We start from the raw sequence: 9,471 nt of genomic DNA on the forward strand, positions 1-9,471 counted from the left end.
TTCAACCTACCAGATAGCAGCTGGGAATACAACACAGCTGAGAGAGAACAGTCTAGGAGGTTCCTGGAGTGTGTTGGGGAATAACTTCCTAACACAGCTGGCGAAGGAGACAACTAGGGAAGGAGCCCTGGTGGATCCATTGTTTGTAAACAGAGAAAGACTTGTGGGGGATGTGACAGTTGGAGGATGTTTTTGGCATAGTGATCACAAAATGATAGAGTTTTCAAGTCTTAGAGAGGCAAGGAGAGGGGTCAGCAAACTGCCACTCTGGACTTTCGGAGAGTGGACTTTGGTCTTTTCAGGAGTCTGCTTGACAGAGTCCCTTGGGAGGCAGTCTTGAAGGGCAAAGGCGTCCAGGAAGGCTGGACATTTTTCAAGAAGGAAGTCTTAAAGGCACAGGAGCAGGCCATCCCCATGTGCAGAAAAACAAGCCATTGGGGAAAAAGACCGGCCTGGCTGAACAGATAGATATGGGTACAACTCAGGGAAAAAGAGAGAGTTTATGGCCTTTGGAAGAAGGGATAGGCCACTCAGAAAGGCTACAAAGGCCATGTAGAGAGAAAATTAGAAGGGCCAAAGCCCAACTAGAACTTAACCTGGCTTCGTAAGTTAAGAACAATAAAAAAAGTTTCTATAAATACATTAGTAATAAAAGGAAGACTAAGGAGAATCTCCATCCTTTATTAGATGACAGCAGGAACATGGTGACAAAGGATGAGAAGGCTGAGGTACTTAATGCCTTCTTGTCTTCAGCAGTAGAATTGGTTGTTCCCCGAGTACCCAGACCCCTGAGCTGGAAGACAGGGATAGGGAGCAGAATGAAGCCCCTGTAATCCCCCCAAAGAGAAATGATGAGGGACCTGCTCCATCACCTAGACATACAGAAGTCTATGGGGCCAGAAGGGATCCACCCAAGGGTACTGAGGGAGCTGGTGGAAGTGCTCACCAAGACAATTTCCATCATTTACCAGCAGTCCTGGCAAAACAGGGAAGTCCCAGTTTGACTGGCATCGAGGAAGTGTGATGTCCATCCACAAGAAGGGCCAGAAGGAAGATCCAGGGAACTGCATCTGTCAGTCTGACCTCGGTGCTGGGGAACGTTATGGAAGAGATCATCCTGAGTGCCATTATGCAGCACATGAAGGACAACCAGGCGATCTGGCCCAGTCAGCATGGGTTTATGAAAGGCAGGTCCTGCTTGACAAACCTGATTTCCTTCTATGACAAGGTGACCCACTTGGTGGATGGGGGAAAGGCTGTGGATATTGTTTACCTGGACTTCAGTAAGTTACGCACAGCATTCTCCTGGAGGAACTGGCTGCTTATAGCTTGGACAGGAGTACTCAGCGCTGGGTAAAAACCTGCCTGGAGGCCCAGGCCCAGAGACTGGTGGTGAATGGAGTTAAACCCAGTTGGTGTCTGGTCAAGACTGGTGTTCCTCGGGGCTCAGTACTGGGGCCAGTTCTCTTAAATATCTTAAGCAGTGATCTGGACAAAGAGATTGAGTGCACCCACAGTAAGTTTGCAGACAACACAAAGTTAGCGGGGAGTGTTGATCTGCTGAGGGTCTACAGAGGGATCTGGACAGGCTGGATCAGTGGGCTGATCCCACTGGTATGAGGTTCAACAGGGCCAAGTGTCAGGTCCTGCACTCAGCTCACAACAACCCCATGTGGCATTACAAGCTTGGGGAAGAGTGGCTGGAGACCTGGTTGGTGGAAAAGGACCTGGGGGTGTTAGTCAACAGCTGGCTGAATATGAGCCTATGAGCCAGCAGTGTGCCCAAGTAGCCAAGATGGCCAACAGCATCCTGGCCTGTATCAGGAACAGTGTGGTGAGTAGGACTAGGGAAGTGGTCATCCCCCTGTACTCGGCACTGGTGAGGCCCCACCTCGAGTGCTGTGTCCAGTTTCAGGCCCCTCACCACAAGAAAGACATTGAGGTGCTGGAGCGTGTCTAGAGAAGGGCAACAAAGCTGGTGAGGGGTCTGGAGCACAAGTCTCATGAGGAGCGGCTGAGGGAGCTGGGGTTGTTTAGCCTGGAGAAAAGGAGGCTGAGGGGAGACCTTCTCACTCTCTACAACTACCTGAAAGGAGGCTGTAGAGAGGTGGGGGGTCAGTCTCTTCTGTCAAGTAACAGGCAACAGGACAAGAGGAAATGGCCTCAAGTTGTGCCAGGGGAGGTTTAGACTGGATATTAGGAAAAAAACTTTACACTGAAAGGGTTATTAAGCATTGGAACAGGCTGCCCAGGGAAGTGGTTGGGTCACCATCCCTGAAGGTTTTTTAAAAGACGGGCAGACATAGTGCTTAGAGTTATGGTCCAGTGATGGTTTTTGCCAGAGTTAGGTTGATGGTTGGACTAGATGATCTGAAAAGTCCCTTCCAACCTAGGCAATTCTATGATTCTATGAATTCTACGGGGTAGGAGACAACTCCTCTCCAACAAACTTGCCTCCTAAAGAGAGGCCACTTATGTTGATAACATTATCTATTTCATAAGTTAAAGGCTGGTGCTCAGAATGCACAAGTAGTTTCCACAGGGTCAATTCAGTTGCCAAACACAGGTTTCAGTTGCCACTGGAGATGCCCTAGATATCAAAGCCACGTTTCTGGGGTCTCAAATATGACACAAGGAGACAGAGATTCACATCTTTCTGGACCAGCTCCAGAAGGCCAGAACAGATAGTTTCGGGCAGTTCAGATGGCACTGAGTGACTATGGTTAAGGAGCAAAGATCACTGAAGCCTGGTAGGTGATTCACAGCTCCCTGGAGCAGATACCTGTTGGGCAACACAGAGCAGATGCCTACTGGGCAATGAGTTGAGTCAATCTTCAAACACCAGGCTAGCCCAGAGAAGGATGCAGACCTGTTCTGGATGGGCGGCAAAGGTGTTTATCCATTTCACTGGTGTGACCAGGCATACCTGGGACCACCCGGGTAAGATATCACCCCCACCTGGGACCACCTTCCTGGGGTAGCTGAAGCCTCCGTTAGTCTGTTCTCTGGTGACACGGGCACTATGGCAATAAGAGTAATACAAACATGTACAACAGCAATTTGTCTGCAAGTTTGGGTCTTTTGCGTTAGTCATAATGCTCAGGAAACATTTGTATGGGACAAGGAAGTTTCTCACTGTTCTAAATAATTCCATTCTGAGGTGTGAGCTGACAGATATTCCTAAAGTTATTTTTAACTCTGACTTACTCAGATTTTCATTTAGCAGTTCTTTGGCATAACATAAACATGACAGACAGGCTTTGATGCAGTTAGGCAGGACTACATACTTCAGAGAGGGGCAAAGGTACCTCTGACACACTTTGCCTTATTCCATGGAATTTACGTCCATGTTTTAAACCATAACAATAAGCTCAGATCGGCCAAAAATGTGGCTGCTTCTCTTCTCCTTGCAAGCTTGATTGTATGCAGGCTGTTTAGCAAATAGTTTATAGCAATATTTATATTGAAATTATTAGTACAAAGCGAACAGAGCTTGCACGGAAAGGTTTCATCAGAGTGTCTTGGAAGAGGGGCTGGCTATTAAAAATAATTCTTCCACGTAAGTGCTCCTAGGTGAAAACAAATAGCTTCTGGGTGCCCAAGTCACAGTCACGCTCTATGCCAGCATCATATTGCCTTTGAAAAAAAAGAAAAAAAAGAAAGAAAAGAAAAAAGTGTGTTGCAAGGAAAAGACAAGGACAGGAAGGAAAAAAAAAAAAACATAAAAATTGTATCCTACTTCACTGATTCATCTATCTACAGATAAGTGCTCTTTCAGACGAGACACCAATAGCCCTGTGCTGCCTTCTGCAAAGTGTGGAACATGTAGGATATAGAAAATTAATTGTCTGCTTTGAGAAAGAAAAAAAAAAGTTAAAGAAACTCTACATGTAGCGTCTGACAGTGTTGAAACAACACAAAAAAATGTATCCTTATTCAGCGTTTCCTCAGCCAGTGCCATGAAAAGCTCCACCAGGTGGTGGGATTAACAACACTTGAAATACGCTATGGACCTGGATTTGCTCTTACTCCTTCGTTTTTAAAAGCACGTTTCTGCTTCACCACACTTTTGAAAATACTTCTAAAAGAAGCTCCTAATACAAACATATTACTACTATCATTTAACAACAGCATTTGCTATGCACTTGGCATAGAAGATGCTGTGATAACCTAAAAGATGGAACCGCCATCTGCATGACCCTAATTTCCCTTCAAATTACTCCTAGTTTTACACAAACAGAAAAGGAAATTGATAAGCAGATACAAAGCCTCATATAAAATGATGTTTAGTTTTAAAAGCTACCCTCCTCGATTGAGATGCCATCACCATTATTAATATCATCCAGTTTGGATGAAAAACTGCAAACAAGGCTGCAAATTCCTTTCTGACCAGGATGTGTGAAAAATTCAACTCGCTGTACAAGCAGTCTGTGCACCAAGTGAGAAAGCCAAAAAAATAAGGGATTGGATTTTTCTCGTCTTTCGCTCTTTCAGAGACTATGCTCTTACATGCTGCTAGTAGAAAGGTAAAATAAACGTATATTAGACAGAAGTGTACTTTAAAAATCTAGCAGTAGCTTTAAAGCTGGTTTGGCAGGACCATGGAGCGGGACTTTGTTGAGGCACAGGATTTAAACCTGCTGGTGCTGAAATGTTATCCTACAGCAGCACCAAAACAGAGTAAATGAAGTGAGAAATTGGCAGAGGAACAGAGACCCAAGTTCACCATAGACCTATGCAGGGGCTTTGTTGTTTCCAGGATAATCAAGAAAACAATTTAACTAATAAACAAATCCACCTTTTTTATTTGCATCCAACCATTCCCTCCTCCACCGCTGGCCACCGCTTGAACATGTGTCCAAACAGATTAAAAACCGTCAAGTTCACAGATAAGCCCAGAAAATACCTCAAGCACAGCTGTGCCCTGCAGATAACCATCCTGCCAAAACCAGGAAAGAGGACCCAGGGCCAACCACAACTTCTTCTAACACGAGAAGAACTCTTTCGAGGCATTAAGAACAGTGGGCAGAGAACCTGGGCAGAGAACCGCCAGCTTTGGATCGAGCCGTAAAAGTTGTGGAGGGGCAAACATATCGGCTGGAGAAGGCACTGGCTGGCATGGATCGCACGGGACACTATGGATGTCGCCATCCAAATAGTTCCAAGCAGATGCTTCACACAGAGACACCCCTCCAGCTAAAACCGTGTAAATAATACACAGGAGGAGTGTGCTGCTAATTGAGTATTCCGAACTGCCAAGAGGCAGGAAGACTCCAGTTAAAGGCAACTCTTCGTTTTAACTTAATGCCACTGAAGAGCACCAACGAAAGTGAACTCCTGAGGATAGGATCAAAGTAGAATAGGGACTCTCTCTTTTTTATATCCTTGAATTTCCTGTCTCTTTTCCACACTGAAATTTAATTTCCTTTTCAAAGGGAGCTTTTGGAGCTTATGAAAATTGACCCAAAAGATTACAAGGGCTTTGTCACCCTTCCAATCTCTCTGAAAGATCCATAATTAGGGAGGTTTTTCCTTTAACATGTGTGCCCAGCAGGCAAATATATAATTCAGACTCACAATTATATGAATGAGTTATTTCAGTGTATTGGATACATCCAAGCCCAACCGTTACAAAGAGTTGAAAAATCTTGTGCGCCCCAAACTAGTAAATATGCATGAAGGCATTTTTTTTACTGGCTTGTTTTCATTAATGCCAAGACTAAAATCAATCACAGTAAAGACCTGGGATGTGCGTTTGCTATAGAGATAAATATATCAGGTGCAATAAAAGCACACCTAACAACCAAACTGCTGACCTCGGAGATTAGTTATTTATACTCCACTGGAAATTAATTCTGCAAGCAGAGATGTGCGAGAGGGTACCTAAGACAGTTAGTCTCTTTCCGCCCCCCCCCCCCAGCTAACGGAGTAATGTTGTTTTCCTCTCCCACGGCACACCCTACCCAAGAGAAAAAAAGAGAAAAAATAATAATAATAAATAATAATCAGAGTGCAGGACTCCTCCAGGCTGGTCCCTCCTGCTCCCCACCCTGCAGCAGAGCGGCGCCGCCACGCAGCACCGGTCCCCCGCGGAGCGGGGCATGCCGTAGGGGCAGCCTGCGGGGGTGTCCCCCTGCACGGGGATGGCCCGAAGGTGGCTCCTTGCTCCGGAGCCCACCTCGGCGCCCTCTGCCCCCCTCTCCACCGGGGAAATCCCGGCTGGATGGGGCGAAGCTTCCCCCGTTCCGGAGTGCCGGGGAACCCGCCGGAGGATGCTGCGAGCTCCGCCACCGCCGGGGCCACCCCGTGCTTGTACATAACAATAATCAAAACAAAACAAACCAAAAAAAAAAAAAAAAGACAACCAAAAAACCACAACTTAACAGCCGAATGGGGAGCTGGAAGGACGGAGGAGGCTCCCGCCGCGCCTTTAGCAGCGGGGGGGAGCGGGAGGATTTATTTGCAGGTAAGCGGGGAGGAAGGCGGCGGCGGTGGAGGAGCGGGGGCAGGGAGGGGGGTCCCGCGGTACTCACGGCGGGGTGCGGGGGGCCGGCGGGCCGCCAAGCCCCATGGCCGGGGAAGGGAGGGCGGGCGGTCGCTGCTGCCGTTGCTGCCGCTTCTGGTGCTGCTGCCGCTGCCTGCGCTGCCCGCGGAGCCTCTCCAGGCGCCCCGTCCCTCCCCTTCCCTCCCCGGCAGGGCTTCCTGCCCGCTCATATAACGCGCCCCTAGCCACGTGGACGGCGCCGGTGGCCCCCGCCGGCCCCTCCTCGGAGCCGGGCAGGGCGGTACCGGGGCGGACCCCCCCTCTCCTCCACCCCCCAACACACACACACACACCCCCCCCGGGGGCGCTGAGAGGGGCTGCGCGCCCGCGGGGGCTGCGCGGCGGAGGGAGGGATGCGCGCCGCCCCCCGCCAGGGCTGCGGGACGTGGGGAGGGCGGGGGTGGGAGGGGGCACGGCCGGCAACCCAAAGTTCCCCCTGAGCTGGGGAGGGGTGACATCCCTGCTCCCTCCCTGGGTGGGGGGGTCACCGCCCAGAACTACCTGTGTGCTCACCCCCACCCCGAAACTGAAAGGGGGCTGCGTGGATCCCAGCGCTGATCACAGCGGGAAAAGTGGAAAGAAATTCCGTGCTTCTCAGAGGAGAAAAAAAAATAAAAATACTTTGCATCGTTAATACTAATAATAATAATAATAAAAAAATAGCACATCTCTTCTTTTGGTCCAGCATCAGACATTTTTAAGGTGACTATAAAATGCTGTAGACTTAAAAAGAATACAGCATCGTTTAAGAATCCCCCAGACAGATACATTCAATTGATGAAGTGCCTGCTAAAACTATTTAACAACATAATGCTGGCTTTTTTAGTGTCGATATGTAAAGAGTGGAGCCAAGACGACAAGCGGGGAGGTTACAGCACCTCCAAAGCAGCAAATGATCTCTCTGGTCTTCTCTCCAGTCCCTCCGTAGGCAGTTTAACACGCAGAGTGAACATCCACGGCACATGTCAGGGGAGAGAACGTGTTCCTGAGCTCTGAAAAACATGCTCCTTAACGCTGGACAGACAGAGCATCACTCCCTTTGTGAAGCGGATGAGTTTGTAGGTTATTAATCTATTTACTGAAACTGCCCACGTCGTTGGTTTATTACATCCAGCACAACATACTTCAACTGGCAACTGTAGCACGTTACGTAGGAGCTGTAAGTCATCAATCATCACTGAGCTTGTTTCCATAGAGTTATATTAGTGAAAGCTCAAGTGTGAATTTAGACCGGTGTCATATCGTGTACTGCGCCGTGCAGATATTTGCATTCGGGTGTGAGTACCCGTGGCAGGCTGAGCTTTCTGCTTAGGAACATAAGCCCGTACAAAACCTTCAAGGGACTTACCCCATCACTAAATCCTGCCCCTGGATACTCCAGAGCAACATAGTATTATATCCTTCATAAACAGGGCTTGGAAGGGATTTAATCTAAAGTAATGAGGATAAAAAAAAAAAAAAAAAAAAAAAGACAAAAAAAACACAAAAAAACCCCAAACTAAAAACAACTAGGCTTCTTTTACAAGGAATGTATCAACACAAGGAATTACTGTGTGGGGGAAACATTCTATTAAATAGCTCTTCCCTGCTTTTTCCCAGGAGCTGCTAGCCACTTTGCTGGAGGTGGGATAGGGCCCTTAAGGAACTCTGATTTGATCACCTGCGACAGTCTCTGTAACCCACTCGACTTGACACTCTCATACCTTCAGGCAAATTAGTTGAATTCGCTGCTTCGTTTCCTTCCTGACGATTGTGGGTGAGTGGGTCTGTTTATGAAAACATCACTGGGGAACAGCTCACCAGCAAAAAGGCTGTGCATCAGGGCTGGAGATCTCTCCCAAGCATTCCTGAGGTGATGGAGGGAATGAGAGGGTGATGAGGGCTCTGAGGACTATCCTAGAAAAGCAACAGTACCTGTAGAAGGAGAAGCCTTTGCATTTCACTACCTGTTGTACCACACCCGGTCTGTCCGTGAGTTTTACAGAGAAAAAGAATGATTCTAATAAAACAAGTGATTTTTCATCATACAATATATAACATTTTACTACTGTGTCTACAGGTTGTATCAAGGTTGTGCCAAGGAAAGTCAAGAGTGTCCTAATTAATGATAGTTAATCAAGATGACATCGGAATAGACTGCCCAGAGAAGCTGTTGCTGCCCCATCCCTGGAGGTGTACAAGGCCAGGCTGGATGGGGCTTTGAGCAGCCTGGTCTAGTGGGAGGTGTCCCGGCCCGTGGCAGGAGGTCGGAACTAGGTTATCTTTAAGGTTCCTTCCAACAGAAACTGTTCTATGATTCTATAACTCTATGACTGAAGAAAGGGAGCAGGGGATCATATTAAGTTTTCTCTGCATTTTCTGTCTTATTTCTGCACCATTTATCTGCAGTATTCAAGGGGTAAGACATGGTGTACCCTTCCGGTCACACCAGCCTTGGATACAAGTTGCAAGGAGGAGATATGGAAGAGACATCTGCAGTGGCTTGTTTTGGTCAGAAAAGAACTTTTCCTTAGAGCAAGGCAGAAGAGGATGGTGCTCGCCCCAGGGGTGCCTCAGGGAGGTGTGACAGCGGGGTAGGGGTTGAGCATGGAGAAGTGTCTTAGGTCTCCACCGGTGCCACCTCTAGCAGTGTGAGGCTGAGCAAGGAGGAGAGAACGAGACCAAATCCTCCTGAAACAACAAGCGTGGAACCTGTTTCTATTTGTTGTACCAGTGTTAACACTCACTTAACTCCTTTGGATGCTCTCAACTTCACTGATGCACCTCAATGAGCGTGCAGGTAGCAAGTGCTCTTTGATAATGCCATAGTAATTACGGCAGGGTCCAACCCGGAGGGTTGGATCCGCTCCCTTTTGTACTGTAGCATTTCCCTAGCAAGTGTCATTTAGATGTTTTTGGGAAAGAATCCAGGATTTGTTTCACAGACA

The 9,471-nt window shown here is 47.8% G+C and overlaps 1 protein-coding gene across 8 annotated transcripts in view; it reads right to left on the reverse strand.

The window, feature by feature from the left end:
* The window catches only part of ST3GAL1 (ST3 beta-galactoside alpha-2,3-sialyltransferase 1), an 87,949-nt gene extending 79,477 nt beyond the window's left edge, over positions 1-8,472 (reverse strand). For all 8 annotated transcript variants that reach the window (XM_074577886.1, XM_074577887.1, XM_074577888.1 and 5 more), the window contains exon 1: positions 6,534-8,472. The gene's annotated coding sequence lies outside the window, so the exon portion shown is untranslated. The remainder of the gene's footprint in view (positions 1-6,533) is intronic.
* Between the last annotated feature and the right edge of the window lie 999 nt (positions 8,473-9,471).

The sequence above is a fragment of the Larus michahellis genome, chromosome 2 (genome assembly GCF_964199755.1).
Source record: "Larus michahellis chromosome 2, bLarMic1.1, whole genome shotgun sequence".
In the NCBI taxonomy this organism is placed as follows: Eukaryota; Metazoa; Chordata; class Aves; order Charadriiformes; family Laridae; genus Larus; species Larus michahellis.